Source organism: Schistocerca cancellata, chromosome 1 (genome assembly GCF_023864275.1).
Source record: "Schistocerca cancellata isolate TAMUIC-IGC-003103 chromosome 1, iqSchCanc2.1, whole genome shotgun sequence".
Classification (NCBI taxonomy): Eukaryota; Metazoa; Arthropoda; class Insecta; order Orthoptera; family Acrididae; genus Schistocerca; species Schistocerca cancellata.
The window spans coordinates 117697485-117716939 of NC_064626.1; the positions used below are offsets into that span (position 1 = coordinate 117697485).

The 19455-nt window shown below is 45.9% G+C and overlaps 9 non-coding genes across 9 annotated transcripts; all 9 read left to right on the plus strand.

Moving 5' to 3' along the window:
• Positions 1-785: 785 nt before the first annotated feature.
• On the plus strand, positions 786-858 carry Trnar-ucu (transfer RNA arginine (anticodon UCU)). Its single transcript has one exon. It is a non-coding gene; the product is annotated as a tRNA-Arg (tRNA).
• A 1219-nt stretch (positions 859-2077) lies between these two features.
• Positions 2078-2150, plus strand: Trnar-ucu (transfer RNA arginine (anticodon UCU)). The gene has a single exon. It is a non-coding gene; the product is annotated as a tRNA-Arg (tRNA).
• A 1219-nt stretch (positions 2151-3369) lies between these two features.
• On the plus strand, positions 3370-3442 carry Trnar-ucu (transfer RNA arginine (anticodon UCU)). The gene has a single exon. It is a non-coding gene; the product is annotated as a tRNA-Arg (tRNA).
• Positions 3443-6065: 2623 nt separating this feature from the next.
• Positions 6066-6138, plus strand: Trnar-ucu (transfer RNA arginine (anticodon UCU)). Its single transcript has one exon. It is a non-coding gene; the product is annotated as a tRNA-Arg (tRNA).
• A 1220-nt stretch (positions 6139-7358) lies between these two features.
• Trnar-ucu (transfer RNA arginine (anticodon UCU)) lies at positions 7359-7431 on the plus strand. The gene has a single exon. It is a non-coding gene; the product is annotated as a tRNA-Arg (tRNA).
• Positions 7432-8651: 1220 nt separating this feature from the next.
• On the plus strand, positions 8652-8724 carry Trnat-ugu (transfer RNA threonine (anticodon UGU)). The gene has a single exon. It is a non-coding gene; the product is annotated as a tRNA-Thr (tRNA).
• A 1220-nt stretch (positions 8725-9944) lies between these two features.
• On the plus strand, positions 9945-10017 carry Trnar-ucu (transfer RNA arginine (anticodon UCU)). The gene has a single exon. It is a non-coding gene; the product is annotated as a tRNA-Arg (tRNA).
• Positions 10018-11228: 1211 nt separating this feature from the next.
• Positions 11229-11301, plus strand: Trnar-ucu (transfer RNA arginine (anticodon UCU)). Its single transcript has one exon. It is a non-coding gene; the product is annotated as a tRNA-Arg (tRNA).
• Positions 11302-18480: 7179 nt separating this feature from the next.
• On the plus strand, positions 18481-18553 carry Trnar-ucu (transfer RNA arginine (anticodon UCU)). Its single transcript has one exon. It is a non-coding gene; the product is annotated as a tRNA-Arg (tRNA).
• The last annotated feature ends 902 nt before the right edge of the window (positions 18554-19455 follow it).

Genomic DNA, 19455 nt, shown 5'->3' on the forward strand with positions numbered 1-19455 from the left:
ATTGTACTATGGTTCCTTAACTGTTCCCAGTAAGCAATGGCACTCTGTATCTATAGAAACGGCGGCAATTTTCGCTTCAGCACAGGGGGCTTTTACTGGAGACTGCCAGGAGTGGACTTGGTGGATGCATGAAGGGAGAAGACCAGACAGAGATGTCTGACGCTCCGCTGACGCTTGCAGAAAACTACATTAAGTATGATTCCCGCCTATAACTGACGGCGAGAGAGATGCATCATCTGTCCACTTCTCATCGAAGCACACTGTCACCAAGAAATGGCTGACGCTTCGAGCACGGCATGGAATTGCCAGGGAGGTGATGCAGCTAACGTTCCTGGTAAATGTGCTAACAGGGCACACACGTCCGTTGGAGTGTATACATATGATGGGGACCGGCTGTGACACAGCAGTCAACCAAAGTCAAAAAATGTGACTAATCGTACAGTGTTCCCAGTGTGTCGTTTACCACTTTGTGAGTGGATGCTGTTCTAAAGAGCGCAATTCCCATTTATCTGTAAGCAGCGCACGTGAGCGAATCTAATAGCAGGACTGTGTTACTACGATTGTACAGAGCAACTCTGTCAATACGCGGGTGTTTCAATCAGTAGAGCCATGGTAAACAGAGCGATTCGGAGCGATGTATCGTGTCTGTTACATAAATAATGAGTCTTTGATGTAATTGCTTCAGAGAAATATGAAAGTAAGCCTATCAGAAAAGTAACGCGACACATGTAGCACGGGTCATGTCTTGCAGAATCTCTTACATCTGAGACCATCACTTGCACAGCGTCCCTTTGGCGCAGAGGATAGCGCGTTGGTCTTCTAATCCAAAGGTCGTGGGTTCGATCCCCACAAGGGACGGGCAATTTTTAAAAATGTGTGCCAATCACGAGATGGGAATTGACATACGGGTAACCACAAGCTTCTTCAAAAGGTGAAAATTGTTGTGACTTCAGTTCTATGCTTAAATATGTTAACCTTACACATACAAGCAAAATTCTCGTAGATCCATGACGCTGCTATGTGTAAATGCTGTAAAAGCGGAACCATATCTTCACGCCCCTGTTCACGGGAATTTTATTTCAATACCCAATTTTTACCTACACATAGAAATATAGCAATAGAACGCACATTTTGTACAGAAACAAATACAATGAAGAGTGAAATAATTTTGTATTACTTCACGAGTCAATGTATGTAATCCCAGTCATGATCTTTAATTCTTCCAGCCCAAGGTGAGAGGGTTTCAGTTTTCTCGGCCACAAGTGAGAAAAGTAGACAGTTTCACAACAAGATATTGTACTATGGTTCCTTAACTGTTCCCAGTAAGCAATGGCACTCTGTATCTATAGAAACGGCGGCAATTTTCGCTTCAGCACACGGGGCTTTTACTGGAGACTGCCAGGAGTGGACTTGGTGGATGCATGAAGGGAGAAGACCAGACAGAGATGTCTGACGCTCCGCTGACGCTTGCAGAAAACTACATTAAGTATGATTCCCGCCTATAACTGACGGCGAGAGAGATGCATCATCTGTCCACTTCTCATCGAAGCACACTGTCACCAAGCAATGGCTGACGCTTCGAGCACGGCATGGAATTGCCAGGGAGGTGATGCAGCTAACGTTCCTGGTAATGTGCTAACAGGGCACACACGTCCGTTGGAGTGTATACATATGATGGGGACCGGCTGTGACACAGCAGTCAACCAAAGTCAAAAAATGTGACTAATCGTACAGTGTTCCCAGTGTGTCGTTTACCACTTTGTGAGTGGATGCTGTTCTAAAGAGCGCAATTCCCATTTATCTGTAAGCAGCGCACGTGAGCGAATCTAATAGCAGGACTGTGTTACTACGATTGTACAGAGCAACTCTGTCAATACGCAGGTGTTTCAATCAGTAGAGCCGTGGTAAACAGTGCGATTCGGAGCGATGTATCGTGTCTGTTACATAAATAATGAGTCTTTGATGTAATTGCTTCAGAGAAATATGAAAGTAAGCCTATCAGAAAAGTAACGCGAGACATGTAGCACGGGTCATGTCTTGCAGAATCTCTTACATCTGAGACCATCACTTGCACAGCGTCCCTTTGGCGCAGAGGATAGCGCGTTTGACTTCTAATCCAAAGGTCGTGGGTTCGATCCCCACAAGGGACGGGCAATTTTTAAAAATGTGTGCCAATCACGAGATGGGAATTGACATATGGGTAACCACAAGCGTCTTCATAAGGTGAAAATTGTTGTGACTTCAGTTCTATGCTTAAATATGTTAACCTTACACATACAAGCAAAATTCTCGTAGATCCATGACGCTGCTATGTGTAAATGCTGTAAAAGCGGAACCATATCTTCACGCCCCTGTTCACGGGAATTTTCTTTCAATACCCAATTTTTACCTACAGATAGAAATATAGCAATAGAACGCACATTTTGTACAGAAACAAATACAATGAAGAGTGAAATAATTTTGTATTACTTCACGAGTCAATGTATGTAATCCCAGTCATGATCTTTAATTCTTCCAGCCCAAGGTGAGAGGGTTTCAGTTTTCTCGGCCACAAGTGAGAAAAGTAGACAGTTTCACAACAAGATATTGTACTATGGTTCCTTAACTGTTCCCAGTAAGCAATGGCACTCTGTATCTATAGAAACGGCGGCAATTTTCGCTTCTGCACAGGGGGCTTTTACTGGAGACTGCCAGGAGTGGACTTGGTGGATGCATGAAGGGAGAAGACCAGGCAGAGATGTCTGACGCTCCGCTGACGCTTGCAGAAAACTACATTAAGTATGATTCCCGCCTATAACTGATGGCGAGAGAGATGCATCATCTGTCCACTTCTCATCGAAGCACACTGTCACCAAGCAATGGCTGACGCTTCGAGCACGGCATGGAATTGCCAGGGAGGTGATGCAGCTAACGTTCCTGGTAAATGTGCTAACAGGGCACACACGTCCGTTGGAGTGTATACATATGATGGGGACCGGCTGTGACACAGCAGTCAACCAAAGTCAAAAAATGTGACTAATCGTACAGTGTTCCCAGTGTGTCGTTTACCACTTTGTGAGTGGATGCTGTTCTAAAGAGCGCAATTCCCATTTATCTGTAACCAGCGCACGTGAGTGAATCTAATAGCAGGACTGTGTTACTACGATTGTACAGAGCAACTCTGTCAATACGCAGGTGTTTCAATCAGTAGAGCCATGGTAAACAGAGCGATTCGGAGCGATGTATCGTGTCTGTTACATAAAAATGAGTCTTTGATGTAATTGCTTCAGAGAAATATGAAAGTAAGCCTATCAGAAAAGTAACGCGAGACATGTAGCACGGGTCATGTCTTGCAGAATCTCTTACATCTGAGACCATCACTTGCACAGCGTCCCTTTGGCGCAGAGGATAGCGCGTTTGACTTCTAATCCAAAGGTCGTGGGTTCGATCCCCACAAGGGACGGGCAATTTTTAAAAATGTGTGCCAATCACGAGATGGGAATTGACATATGGGTAACCACAAGCGTCTTCATAAGGTGAAAATTGTTGTGACTTCAGTTCTATGCTTAAATATGTTAACCTTACACATACAAGCAAAATTCTCGTAGATCCATGACGCTGCTATGTGTAAATGCTGTAAAAGCGGAACCATATCTTCACGCCCCTGTTCACGGGAATTTTTTTTCAATACCCAATTTTTACCTACAGATAGAAATATAGCAATAGAACGCACATTTTGTACAGAAACAAATACAATGAAGAGTGAAATCATTTTGTATTACTTCACGAGTCAATGTATGTAATCCCAGTCATGATCTTTAATTCTTCCAGCCCAAGGTGAGAGGGTTTCAGTTTTCTCAGCCACAAGTGAGAAAAGTAGACAGTTTCACAACAAGATATTGTACTATGGTTCCTTAACTGTTCCCAGTAAGCAATGGCACTCTGTATCTATAGAAACGGCGGCAATTTTCGCTTCAGCACAGGGGGCTTTTACTGGAGACTGCCAGGAGTGGACTTGGTGGATGCATGAAGGGAGAAGACCAGACAGAGATGTCTGACGCTCCGCTGACGCTTGCAGAAAACTACATTAAGTATGATTCCCGCCTATAACTGACGGCGAGAGAGATGCATCATCTGTCCACTTCTCATCGAAGCACACTGTCACCAAGAAATGGCTGACGCTTCGAGCACGGCATGGAATTGCCAGGGAGGTGATGCAGCTAACGTTCCTGGTAAATGTGCTAACAGGGCACACACGTCCGTTGGAGTGTATACATATGATGGGGACCGGCTGTGACACAGCAGTCAACCAAAGTCAAAAAATGTGACTTATCGTACAGTGTTCCCAGTGTGTCGTTTACCACTTTGTGAGTGGATGCTGTTCTAAAGAGCGCAATTCCCATTTATCTGTAAGCAGCGCACGTGAGCGAATCTAATAGCAGGACTGTGTTACTACGATTGTACAGAGCAACTCTGTCAATACGCAGGTGTTTCAATCAGTAGAGCCATGGTAAACAGAGCGATTCGGAGCGATGTATCGTGTCTGTTACATAAATAATGAGTCTTTGATGTAATTGCTTCAGAGAAATATGAAAGTAAGTCTATCAGAAAAGTAACGCGAGACATGTAGCACGGGTCATGTCTTGCAGAATCTCTTACATCTGAGACCATCACTTGCACAGCGTCCCTTTGGCGAAGCGGATAGCGCGTTGTACTTCTAATCCAAAGGTCGTGGGTTAGATCCCCACAACGGACGGGCAATTTTTAAAAATGTGTGCCAATCACGAAATGGGAATTGAGATATGGGTAACCACAAGCGTCTTCAAAAAGGTCCAAAGGTCGTGGGTTCGATCCCCACAAGGGACGGGCAATTTTTAAAAATGTGTGCCAATCACGAGATGGGAATTGACATATGGGTAACCACAAGCGTCTTCAAAAGGTGAAAATTGTTGTGACTTCAGTTCTATGCTTAAATATGTTAACCTTACACATACAAGCAAAATTCTCGTAGATCCATGACGCTGCTATGTGTAAATGCTGTAAAAGCGGAACCATATCTTCACGCCCCTGTTCACGGGAATTTTCTTTCAATACCCAATTTTTACCTACACATAGAAATATAGCAATAGAACGCACATTTTGTACAGAAACAAATACAATGAAGAGTGAAATAATTTTGTATTACTTCACGAGTCAATGTATGTAATCCCAGTCATGATCTTTAATTCTTCCAGCCCAAGGTGAGAGGGTTTCAGTTTTCTCGGCCACAAGTGAGAAAAGTAGACAGTTTCACAACAAGATATTGTACTATGGTTCTTTAACTGTTCCCAGTAAGCAATGGCACTCTGTATCTATAGAAACGGCGGCAATTTTCGCTTCAGCACAGGGGGCTTTTACTGGAGACTGCCAGGAGTGGACTTGGTGGATGCATGAAGGGAGAAGACCAGACAGACATGTCTGACGCTCCGCTGACGCTTGCAGAAAACTACATTAAGTATGATTCCCGCCTATAACTGACGGCGAGAGAGATGCATCATCTGTCCACTTCTCATCGAAACACACTGTCACCAAGCAATGGCTGACGCTTCGAGCACGGCATGGAATTGCCAGGGAGGTGATGCAGCTAACGTTCCTGGTAAATGTGCTAACAGGGCACACACGTCCGTTGGAGTGTATACATATGATGGGGACCGGCTGTGACACAGCAGTCAACCAAAGTCAAAAAATGTGACTAATCGTACAGTGTTCCCAGTGTGTCGTTTACCACTTTGTGAGTGGATGCTGTTCTAAAGAGCGCAATTCCCATTTATCTGTAAGCAGCGCACGTGAGCGAATCTAATAGCAGGACTGTGTTACTACGATTGTACAGAGCAACTCTGTCAATACGCAGGTGTTTCAATCAGTAGAGCCATGGTAAACAGAGCGATTCGGAGCGATGTATCGTGTCTGTTACATAAATAATGAGTCTTTGATGTAATTGCTTCAGAGAAATATGAAAGTAAGCCTATCAGAAAAGTAACGAATGACATGTAGCACGGGTCATGTCTTGCAGAATCTCTTACATCTGAGACCGTCACTTGCACAGCGTTCCTTTGGCGCAGAGGATAGCGCGTTGGACTTCTAATCCAAAGGTCGTGGGTTCGATCCCCACAAGGGACGGGCAATTTTTAAAAATGTGTGCCAATCACGAGATGGGAATTGACATATGGATAACCACAAGCGTCTTCAAAAGGTGAAAATTGTTGTGACTTCAGTTCTATGCTTAAATATGTTAACCTTACACATACAAGCAAAATTCTCGTAGATCCATGACGCTGCTGTGTGTAAATGCTGTAAAAGCGGAACCATATCTTCACGCCCCTGTTCACGGGAATTTTCTTTCAATACCCAATTTTTACCTACAGATAGAAATATAGCAATAGAACGCACATTTTGTACAGAAACAAATACAATGAAGAGTGAAATCATTTTGTATTACTTCACGAGTCAATGTATGTAATCCCAGTCATGATCTTTAATTCTTCCAGCCCAAGGTGAGAGGGTTTCAGTTTTCTCGGCCACAAGTGAGAAAAGTAGACAGTTTCACAACAAGATATTGTACTATGGTTCCTTAACTGTTCCTAGTAAGCAATGGCACGCTGTATCTATAGAAACGGCGGCAATTTTCGCTTCAGCACAGGGGTCTTTTACTGGAGACTGCCAGGAGTGGACTTGGTGGATGCATGAAGTGAGAAGACCAGACAGAGATGTCTGACGCTCCGCTGACGCTTGCAGAAAACTACATTAAGTATGATTCCCGCCTATAACTGACGGCGAGAGAGATGCATCATCTGTCCACTTCTCATCGAAGCACACTGTCACCAAGCAATGGCTGACGCTTCGAGCACGGCATGGAATTGCCAGGGAGGTGATGCAGCTAACGTTCCTGGTAAATGTGCTAACAGGGCACACACGTCCGTTGGAGTGTATACATATGATGGGGACCGGCTGTGACACAGCAGTCAACCAAAGTCAAAAAATGTGACTAATCGTACAGTGTTCCCAGTGTGTCGTTTACCACTTTGTGAGTGGATGCTGTTCTAAAGAGCGCAATTCCCATTTATCTGTAAGCAGCGCACGTGAGCGAATCTAATAGCAGGACTGTGTTACTACGATTGTACAGAGCAACTCTGTCAATACGCAGGTGTTTCAATCAGTAGAGCCATGGTAAACAGAGCGATTCGGAGCGATGTATCGTGTCTGTTACATAAATAATGAGTCTTTGATGTAATTGCTTCAGAGAAATATGAAAGTAAGCCTATCAGAAAAGTAACGCGAGACATGTAGCACGGGTCATGTCTTGCAGAATCTCTTACATCTGAGACCATCACTTGCACAGCGTCCCTTTGGCGCAGAGGATAGCGCGTTGGACTTCTAATCCAAAGGTCGTGGGTTCGATCCCCACAAGGGACGGGCAATTTTTAAAAATGTGTGCCATTCACGAGATGGGAATTGACATATGGGTAACCACAAGCGTCTTCAAAAGGTGAAAATTGTTGTGACTTCAGTTCTATGCTTAAATATGTTAACCTTACACATACAAGCAAAACTCTCGTAGATCCATGACGCTGCTATGTGTAAATGCTGTAAAAGCGGAACCATATCTTCACGCCCCTGTTCACGGGAATTTTCTTTCAATACCCAATTTTTACCTACAGATAGAAATATAGCAGTAGAACGCACATTTTGTACAGAAACAAATACAATGAAGAGTGAAATAAATTTGTATTACTTCACGAGTCAATGTATGTAATCCCAGTCATGATCTTTAATTCTTCCAGCCCAAGGTGAGAGGGTTTCAGTTTTCTCGGCCACAAGTGAGAAAAGTAGACAGTTTCACAACAAGATATTGTACTATGGTTCCTTAACTGTTCCCACTAAGCAATGGCACTCTGTATCTATAGAAACGGCGGCAATTTTCGCTTCAGCACAGGGGGCTTTTACTGGAGACTGCCAGGAGTGGACTTGGTGGATGCATGAAGGGAGAAGACCAGACAGAGATGTCTGACGCTCCGCTGACGCTTGCAGAAAACTACATTAAGTATGATTCCCGCCTATAACTGACGGCGAGAGAGATGCGTCATCTGTCCACTTCTCATCGAAGCACACTGTCACCAAGCAATGGCTGACGCTTCGAGCATGGCATGAAATTGCCAGGGAGGTGATGCAGCTAACGTTCCTGGTAAATGTGCTAACAGGGCACACACGTCCGTTGGAGTGTATACATATGATGGGGACCGGCTGTGACACAGCAGTCAACCAAAGTCAAAAAATGTGCCTAATCGTAAAGTGTTCCCAGTGTGTCGTTTACCACTTTGTGAGTGGATGCTGTTCTAAAGAGCGCAATTCCCATTTATCTGTAAGCAGCGCACGTGAGCGAATCTAATAGCAGGACTGTGTTACTACGATTGTACAGAGCAACTCTGTCAATACGCAGGTGTTTCAATCAGTAGAGCCATGGTAAACAGAGCGATTCGGAGTGATGTATCGTGTCTCTTACATAAATAATGAGTCTTTGATGTAATTGCTTCACAGAAATATGAAAGTAAGCCTATCAGAAAAGTAAAGCGAGACATGTAGCACGGGTCATGTCTTGCAGAATCTCTTACACCTGAGACCGTCACTTGCACAGCGTCCCTTTGGCGCAGAGGATAGCGCGTTGGACTTGTAATCCAAAGGTCGTGGGTTCGATCCCCACAAGGGACGGGCAATTTTTAAAAATGTGTGCCAATCACGAGATGGGAATTGACATATGGATAACCACAAGCGTCTTCAAAAGGTGAAAATTGTTGTGACTTCAGTTCTATGCTTAAATATGTTAACCTTACACATACAAGCAAAATTCTCGTAGATCCATGACGCTGCTGTGTGTAAATGCTGTAAAAGCGGAACCATATCTTCACGCCCCTGTTCACGGGAATTTTCTTTCAATACCCAATTTTTACCTACAGATAGAAATATAGCAATAGAACGCACATTTTGTACAGAAACAAATACAATGAAGAGTGAAATCATTTTGTATTACTTCACGAGTCAATGTATGTAATCCCAGTCATGATCTTTAATTCTTCCAGCCCAAGGTGAGAGGGTTTCAGTTTTCTCGGCCACAAGTGAGAAAAGTAGACAGTTTCACAACAAGATATTGTACTATGGTTCCTTAACTGTTCCTAGTAAGCAATGGCACTCTGTATCTATAGAAACGGCGGCAATTTTCGCTTCAGCACAGGGGTCTTTTACTGGAGACTGCCAGGAGTGGACTTGGTGGATGCATGAAGTGAGAAGACCAGACAGAGATGTCTGACGCTCCGCTGACGCTTGCAGAAAACTACATTAAGTATGATTCCCGCCTATAACTGACGGCGAGAGAGATGCATCATCTGTCCACTTCTCATCGAAGCACACTGTCACCAAGCAATGGCTGACGCTTCGAGCACGGCATGGAATTGCCAGGGAGGTGATGCAGCTAACGTTCCTGGTAAATGTGCTAACAGGGCACACACGTCCGTTGGAGTGTATACATATGATGGGGACCGGCTGTGACACAGCAGTCAACCAAAGTCAAAAAATGTGACTAATCGTACAGTGTTCCCAGTGTGTCGTTTACCACTTTGTGAGTGGATGCTGTTCTAAAGAGCGCAATTCCCATTTATCTGTAAGCAGCGCACGTGAGCGAATCTAATAGCAGGACTGTGTTACTACGATTGTACAGAGCAACTCTGTCAATACGCAGGTGTTTCAATCAGTAGAGCCATGGTAAACAGAGCGATTCGGAGCGATGTATCGTGTCTGTTACATAAATAATGAGTCTTTGATGTAATTGCTTCAGAGAAATATGAAAGTAAACCTACCAGAAAAGTAACGCGAGACATGTAGCACGGGTCATGTATTGCAAAATCTCTTACATATGAGACCGTCACTTGCACAGCGTTCCTTTGGCGCAGAGGATAGCGCGTTGGACTTCTAATCCAAAGGGCGTAGGTTCGATCCCCACAAGGGACGGGCAATTTTTAATAATGTGTGCCAATCACGAGATGGGAATTGACATATGGGTAACCACAAGCGTCTTCAAAAGGTGAAAATTGTTGTGACTTCAGTTCTATGCTTAAATATGTTAACCTTACACATACAAGCAAAATTCTCGTAGATCCATGACGCTGCTATGTGTAAAAGCGGAACCATATCTTCACGCCCCTGTTCACGGGAATTTTCTTTCAATACCCAATTTTTACCTACAGATAGAAATATAGCAATAGAACGCACATTTAGTACAGAAACAAATACAATGAAGAGTGAAATCATTTTGTATTACTTCACGAGTCAATGTATGTAATCCCAGTCATGATCTTTAATTCTTCCAGCCCAAGGTGAGAGGGTTTCAGTTTTCTCGGCCACAAGTGAGAAAAGTAGACAGTTTCACAACAAGATATTGTACTATGGTTCCTTAACTGTTCCCACTAAGCAATGGCACTCTGTATCTATAGAAACGGCGGCAATTTTCGCTTCAGCACAGGGGTCTTTTACTGGAGACTGCCAGGAGTGGACTTGGTGGATGCATGAAGGGAGAAGACCAGACAGAGATGTCTGACGCTCCGCTGACGCTTGCAGAAAACTACATTAAGTATGATTCCCGCCTATAACTGACGGCGAGAGAGATGCATCATCTGTCCACTTCTCATCGAAGCACACTGTCACCAAGCAAAGGCCGACGCTTCGAGCACGGCATGGAATTGCCAGGGAGGTGATGCAGCTAACGTTCCTGATAAATGTGCTAACAGGGCACACACGTCCGTTGGAGTGTATACATATGATGGGGACCGGCTGTGACACAGCAGTCAACCAAAGTCAAATAATGTGACTAATCGTACAGTGTTCCCAGTGTGTCGTTTACCACTTTGTGAGTGGATGCTGTTCTAAAGAGCGCAATTCCCATTTATCTGTAAGCAGCGCACGTGAGCGCATCTAATAGCAGGACTGTGTTACTACGATTGTACAGAGCAGCTCTGTCAATACGCAGGTGTTTCAATCAGTAGAGCCATGGTAAACAGAGCGATTCGGAGCGATGTATCGTGTCTGTTACATAAATAATGAGTCTTTGATGTAATTGCTTCAGAGAAATATGAAAGTAAGCCTATCAGAAAAGTAACGCGAGACATGTAGCACGGGTCATGTCTTGCAGAATCTCTTACATCTGAGACCGTCGCTTGTACAGCATCCCTTTGGCGCAGAGAATAGCGCGTTGGACTTCTAATCCAAAGGTCGTGGGTTCGATCCCCACAAGGGAAGGGCAATTTTTGAGTCTCTTCGGAGTCGTGGGCCCGAACACATCGCGCGCTCGCTCCGGCGTGTCGGGCGGTGTTTACGTGTGCTTCGCGGTCGGCGGCGGTTCGTCGCGGTGCCTGTTTCTTCGCTGCGGTAGTCAGCTGAACTGTAAGTTAAGATGGATTCTGAAGACCGAGAAAATAATATCCAATGCGAAATTGATAGAAACGTCACCCGACCGTCTGCTTTCGAAATTCATTCGTGGATGAAAAATGACTTGAAAATTCCTGAAAGTGATGTGCTAGGCTTGCAATTGGACGCGTTCCTTAACTCTTTGTTTGTAAAATTGAAATGTCCGGAACTGTGTGATGCCCTCGTGAGTGAAAACGGTGGTGTACGAAAATTCAAACACTCTGACGGGACAATTAGCAATGTTACTCTGTCTAATGCTGGTTTTGGTATTCGGAATGTGCGAGTATTCAATCTTCCGTTTGAAACTAGGAATGAAACAATAGCTCGTAGCCTTATGCCTTATGGCACAGTTTTGTCGATTACGAAAGAAAAGTGGTCGTCCGCTTACATCTATCAAGTTGAGAACGGTATCCGTAGTGTCAAAATGATTGTGAGGAAGCACGTTCCTTCGTTTTTGGTTATGGCCGGCCACCGGGCTTTTATTTCGTATAGTGGTCAGCCCCAGACCTGCTCCTATTGTAATGCCACAGACCATTTTCGGCAAAATTGTTCTCGGCGTCGGCGCCCTGTGCAGTTGCCGCCCCGTGGGCAAGATGACGACGCGTCGTACGCTGCCGTCTTGTTAGGTGTTCCACGTTCACCGGCACGTTCCGCGGACACGGAAACACCGTTAGATGATGCGGTCGCGATGGATACCGATGCCCCTGCCACCGGTGCTGATTCTGTTCAAGACATGTCCGTACCTTCTCAGTCAGTTCTCGCAGCTACTGTATCGCTTCCGCCTCCGGCTGTGCCTGAAGTTCCGGTGCGGGCCGCATCAGAACCCGTGCAGGTGGCCACCCCCCCAGTTGCTCTTGTGGATACGTCAACCTCAAATTTCGAACTTCAAGGTGTTCCGGACGGGTCTCTTGCCTCACAGGAACCGAAGCCAAGGCGTGAAAGTGTTTCGGAGAGGCGTGGTACTACTGAACGCTTCCGCAGTGCCAGTAGTTCACGGATTTTAGAAAAACGATCCTTTTCTCGCGGAGAACGCAGCCCGTCTCCGGAGTGGAAGCAGGTTCCACGTCCGAAGTCGAAACAAAAGCAAAAATCGGTGCAAAAGCCGGCGCACAAGCCCTTGCCCCGCCCCGTAGTCGAACCTCGGCCGTCGGTTGCGGCGGGACGTCGTCAACTACGTCCTGTGCCGAGCAGTCAGCCAGCGCCTACGACAAGTGTGTCGGAAGACAGGCGGGAAGAGGTTGTACGGCAGTTAAAGGAAATGTTGCACCACTCTGATGTAAATCTCGTAATGGACACTATGACGTCTCAGGAAACGAACCCGGCCCAACATTCGGTTAAGCGTAAGGCTGAAGACACTCCCAGCGGCGCACGCGCCCCCCTTCGCAGGATTCCGCGTCCGCACCTCCCACACAAGAACCGCCTATTTTGGCTGCACCGTCTGCACGTTGTGACTGGGCAGACGATATGGAGGAGGAGGGTGGGTCCACCCCTGCCGTCTAATTTGTTTTATTTGTTTTTCCCTATAGTATATGGTAGCACGCCCACCATGTGTCATTGCTACTATTAATCTTAATAAATTGGAGGCACCGGTGAAGTTTGCCAGTTTTGTGGGGTTTTTAAATTACATTGCTGCTGACGTAGTGTTTTTGCAGGAGGTTGTGATAGATCTACTACACTCAATTCCGGGCTATCAAGTTCTCTTGAACTTTGATATCGAGTGTAATTGTGGTACTGCTATTTTAATTCGTGTTGATCTTGACTATAGTAATGTTGCTACCATTCCTAATGGTCGTGGTGTGGCTTGCACGATCAACAACGTCCGATATATTAACGTGTACGCCCCTTCTGGAGCCGACGGGCAGCCGCATCGCCGTGTGTTTTACAGTAGTGACATTTGTCACCTTTTACGGGGCCCCCACCTGCCTGTAGTCATGGGCGGCGATTTTAACTGCGTGCTGGAAGATAGAGATCAGGAGCCACGGCCGTATAAGTGCCTAGAATTACAGACGCTCGTTACGGAGATGAATTTAATTGACTCGTGGTGTTATTTACACCCGCGGGACGTGGGATTTACTTTCTTTTACCCCACGGGAAGGAGTCGGCTCGATAGAATTTATGTTTCTCGTGATAAACAGCACTGTCTTACGGAATCCTCTGTCCACCCCGTGATTTTTTCCGATCATTGTGCGTATGTCTGCCGCTTTCATTCTCTGTTGGCGATTAAACCCCGCGCAAATAGATTATGGAAGTTTAATGTGCGACATCTCTCACACCCACATTTTGCGCCGGTTATCGTGCGTGTGTGGCAGAGGGTGCTGAACTATCGCGGTCTATATGACTCCACTTTGTCTTGGTGGGTAGAATCTGTTAAGCCGGCATTACGTAAGACCATTCTGGAATTCAGTCAGAATGTTGCTCACTGGGAGCGATCTACATTGCAATTTTACGAAACCTGTTTAAATGAGGCCATCCACCTGAACACAGATAATCCCGCTCTTCGGATGGCGACGATTAGGCGTATAAAACACCGTCTTCTGGACTTGAAAATGGAATCGTTGCGCGGATCTGTCGTACGGAGCCGGGCCCCCGGGCCGCTTGTTGATGAAGCGCCTTCCGTATTTCATCAGCTGCGCGAACGCCGGCGCGCAAAGCGACGTTACGTCACAGAGCTGGAATCAGCTGACGGTGCACGTCTCCATAGCCAGGCGGCAATTCTTGCCGAGGCCCACCGTCACTTCGTCGAACTTTTCAGTGAGAAACACACGGATGCTGCCGCGATTTCTGAGCTTCTCCACGACGTTCCATGCGTCTTATCCGTAGCGGATCGCCGTCGCCACACAGAAAATTTTACCGTGGAGGAAGTGCGTGATGTCTTAACCCTCTGTTCCCAGAATAAATCACCGGGTGCTGATGGGTTGCCACCGGAGTTTTATATGCATTTTTGGCACTTGTTTGGCTCGGCCCTGACTGATGTTTATAATGAAATTTTAAATGGCGTTTTACCAAATGTGTCTCCTTTCGCTTGAGGCTGGTTATGAAAAAACTGGTTAGTCCCTTTCAATACTGTGCAGTGCCGAAACGCACTATCTATGGTGCAGTGTCGACATACCGGGATGCCATTGCCTATGCTTCGACGAATAGGATTCCTTTTGGCATTTTATCCATCGATTTCGCAATGGCATTTGACAGAGTTAGCCACCTCTATCTCCGGCGAGTGCTACGGAAATTTGGTTTCGGTGTACAGTATATAACTATGATTTTTAACCTTTTCAAACATTCCACCTCACGGATTAGCATCAATGGCTTTTTGTCGGAACCTGTACCACTCCGCTGTTCTGTCAAACAAGGGTGCCCTCTGTCAGTGGCGCTTTACGCAATATCCTTAGATCCTTTGTTGCGTAAATTGCACAGTGCGTGCAGGGGAATACGTATTGGGGATGAGAAGCACGTTTGTCGCGCTTATGCCGATGACCTTGGCCTCTTGGTGTCCTCGGCCACCGACTTCGATAAAATACGCGCGGTTCTCACCCAGTATGAACGAGCATCCGGTGCGAGCATCAATACCCGTAAGACGGTCTTTCTGCCCGTTTATGCGGCGTCACGGGGCTTCATACGCCCATGGTTTACAGTGAAACGGGAACACAAAATTTTGGGTGTTCGTTTTCAAGCCAATCTGCTACAGACTGCGTCCTACAACTGGCGTATTGTCTTAAATGGCATACGAGCTCTGGCTCGCCTGTCTGCTACTCTCACCCTAGCATTAACACAGCGGGTGCATCTAATCAATGTTTTCTTGCTCAGTAAGGCCTGGTATCTCGCTCAGTTGTTTCAGGTACCTAAGAATTTGGGCAGAGCCATCACACAGGCAGTCTATTGGCTATTGTGGAGGGGACATATTTTCAAGGTGTCTTACGACACATGTACTTTACCGCGCGAACAGGGTGGACTCGGCCTCATTCATTTTGCTATGCAGGCCGCTGCGTTGCTCCTTCATCGGACGAGCGTCACCATTGAACAAGATCCGTCGAGCCCAACAGCTGTTCTGTTCGTTCTTTATCGTCCGCTATCTGAAGCAGCACCTCTCGACCCGACTACAATACCGTTTCAGTTGCGTTATGTTCGAGAATACTTCTTTCAGAAAAGTTATCTGGCCGCCGACGTACCCGACCATCGAACACGGACTGTGAAAGGTGTCTACCAGGGACTAAGAGGACGGCCAACCGGCAATAAGTTGGAGGCGCGCTACCCGCGAGCTGCGTGGAGGACGGCGTGGGCTCACGTTCACGCTCCCTTCCTGTCACCGGAAGTCAGCAGCTTTTGGTATCAAGTGGTTAACAGAATTATCCCCACCAACGAAAAGCTGCGCCGTATCCACTTATCTCCGTCAAGCTTGTGTGAAGACTGTCGACAAGATGACACCTTAGAACATCGTTTCGTGTGCCTGAGGTCACAGTCGACTTGGAACATTGCCGCCAGGATGCTCGCACTTATCAACCGGACCAGCACTGCCAGTTTTTCTGCGGACACGGCTTTGATCCCGGACTTTAAACCGTATCCGTCTACGAAGCGTGCCGCTACCGCATGGATCGTGGCTCACACAGTTTTCGCCATCCTGCATATGCGACTTACGGGCGACTATGCCTATTTGGTTTATTTGTCTACGCAACATGACCTTACTAAAACCAGGAAAGATTATCACCAACTCTTTGCCAATTTTCTGCAAATTGCACTCGCATTTGCCCACGACAAACTATTATAATATCAACTTCACTGTGCTAACCTTTATATTCCTTCCGTGTTTTGAATTGTCTTCGAGTACGAAACCATGATCACTGCAAATTGAATGAAACAGGAATAGTGCATATTGTACACGTACGATGCTTCCGCTTGTGCGGGACTGCCATGTGGAAACTACGACGAATGTTTCACAACGTTTTATCTTGTGTTCATGTGTGTGTGTGTTTCGCTGTCATTCAGTGCTTTCTTTATGTTTTTATTCATTTTTTCAACGTCTGGTTCCTCCGACATCGGCGTCCATTCACGGATGCGTTGCGCATGCAGCTTCCACGGAGATTGTTTTGCTTTTGAAGAAAGGAGGATTTTTACTTTATTTTTAACACGTCGGAGAGACTTGTGTTTTCCTTCTCCTTATCCGACAGACAGTTCGGACTGGTCGGGAGTATACTTATTCCTTTGACATGTGAGTCGATACTTTTATTTCTTGTAACTGTTTCCATTACTTATTTTACTGGCCGCCACGAAGCATTTTGAACATACTGTCATGGAACGCGTGACGGGTGTTCCTACCCTATGACTGAGAGGACTAACTCAGGCAGTATTTGATTTTTTATTCTTTTATCAAATTTTATTCTTTCTTTTATAGCGTTTCGGTGCACAGCGCCTGATTCGCTGTCATTATTTTATTTTATATTTTTATGGAGTGTAGGCGCAAAGCGAATCCATCGCTGTCATAAGGGGCATGCACTTTCCCTTCAAGAGGATTATAGTTTTCCTTCGTTGCTTCGATCGCGGTGAAAATACAAAAGAACTTTTCCTCGCAGGAATTTAGTAACTCCGATTTCATCGCTTCACCTTGAAGATCAACGTCTTCCACAGGACGTCGATGCGCAAGGACCCTGCACCGAGGAGTTTCCGCTTTTCAACTGAATGGCCAGTGCAACAGTTCGTCTTTGATGATTGGAAGAAATAACGTTTTCTTTTAAAGCTAAAGAAGCTCGCCGAAGAAGGCGTAATTGGAGAGCGCAAGGCCGGGCTATAAGGGGAGGACGGGCAATTTTTAAAAATGTGTGCCAATCACGAGATGGGAATTGACATATGGGTAACCACAAGCGTCTTCAAAATGTGAAAATTGTTGTGACTTCAGTTCTATGCTTAAATATGTTAACCTTACACATACAAGCAAAATTCTCGTAGATCCATGACGCTGCTATGTGTAAATGCTGTAAAAGCGGAACCATATCTTCACGCCCCTGTTCACGGGATTTTTTTCTTTCAATACCCAATTTTTACCTACAGATAGAAATATAGCAATAGAACGCACATTTTGTACAGAAACAAATGCAATGAAGAGTGAAATAATTTTGTATTACTTCACGAGTCAATGTATGTAATCCCAGTCATGATCTTTAATTCTTCCAGCCCAAGGTGAGAGGGTTTCAGTTTTCTCGGCCACAAGTGAGAAAAGTAGACAGTTTCACAACAAGATATTGTACTATGGTTCCTTAACTGTTCCCAGTAAGCAATGGCACTCTGTATCTATAGAAACGGCGGCAATTTTCGCTTCAGCACAGGGGGCTTTTACTGGAGACTGCCAGGAGTGGACTTGGTGGATGCATGAAGGGAGAAGACCAGACAGAGATGTCTGACGCTCCGCTGACGCTTGCAGAAAACTACATTAAGTATGATTCCCGCCTATAACTGACGGCGAGAGAGATGCATCATCTGTCCACTTCTCATCGAAGCACACTGTCACCAAGCAATGGCTGACGCTTCGAGCACGGCATGGAATTGCCAGGGAGGTGATGCAGCTAACGTTCCTGGTAAATGTGCTAACAGGGCACACACGTCCGTTGGAGTGTATACATATGATGGGGACCGGCTGTGACACAGCAGTCAACCAAAGTCAAAAAATGTGACTAATCGTACAGTGTTCCCAGTGTGTCGTTTACCACTTTGTGAGTGGATGCTGTTCTAAAGAGCGCAATTCCCATTTATCTGTAAGCAGCGCACGTGAGCGAATCTAATAGCAGGACTGTGTTACTACGATTGTACAGAGCAACTCTGTCAATACGCAGGTGTTTCAATCAGTAGAGCCATGGTAAACAGAGCGATTCGGAGCGATGTATCGTGTCTGTTACATAAATAATGAGTCTTTGATGTAATTGCTTCAGAGAAATATGAAAGTAAGCCTATCAGAAAAGTAACGCGAGACATGTAGCACGGGTCATGTCTTGCAGAATCTCTTACATCTGAGACCGTCGCTTGTACAGCATCCCTTTGGCGCAGAGGATAGCGCGTTGGACTTCTAATCCAAAGGTCGTGGGTTCGATCCCCACAAGGGAAGGGCAATTTTTGAGTCTCTTCGGAGTCGTGGGCCCGAACACATCGCGCGCTCGCTCCGGCGTGTCGGGCGGTGTTTACGTGTGCTTCGCGGTCGGCGGCGGTTCGTCGCGGTGCCTGTTTCTTCGCTGCGGTAGTCAGCTGAACTGTAAGTTAAGATGGATTCTGAAGACCGAGAAAATAACATCCAATGCGAAATTGATAGAAACGTCACCCGACCGTCTGCTTTCGATATTCATTCGTGGATGAAAAATGACTTGAAAATTCCTGAAAGTGATGTGCTAGGCTTGGAATTGGACGCGTTCCTTAACTCTTTGTTTGTAAAATTGAAATGTCCGGAACTGTGTGATGCCCTCGTGAGTGAAAACGGTGGTGTACGAAAATTCAAACACTCTGACGGGACAATTAGCAATGTTACTCTGTCTAATGCTGGTTTTGGTATTCGGAATGTGCGAGTATTCAATCTTCCGTTTGAAACTAGGAATGAAACAATAGCTCGTAGCCTTATGCCTTATGGCACAGTTTTGTCGATTACGAAAGAAAAGTGGTCGTCCGCTTACATCTATCAAGTTGAGAACGGTATCCGTAGTGTCAAAATGATTGTGAGGAAGCACGTTCCTTCGTTTTTGGTTATGGCCGGCCACCGGGCTTTTATTTCGTATAGTGGTCAGCCCCAGACCTGCTCCTATTGTAATGCCACAGACCATTTTCGGCAAAATTGTTCTCGGCGTCGGCGCCCTGTGCAGTTGCCGCCCCGTGGGCAAGATGACGACGCGTCGTACGCTGCCGTCTTGTTAGGTGTTCCACGTTCACCGGCACGTTCCGCGGACACGGAAACACCGTTAGATGATGCGGTCGCGATGGATACCGATGCCCCTGCCACCGGTGCTGATTCTGTTCAAGACA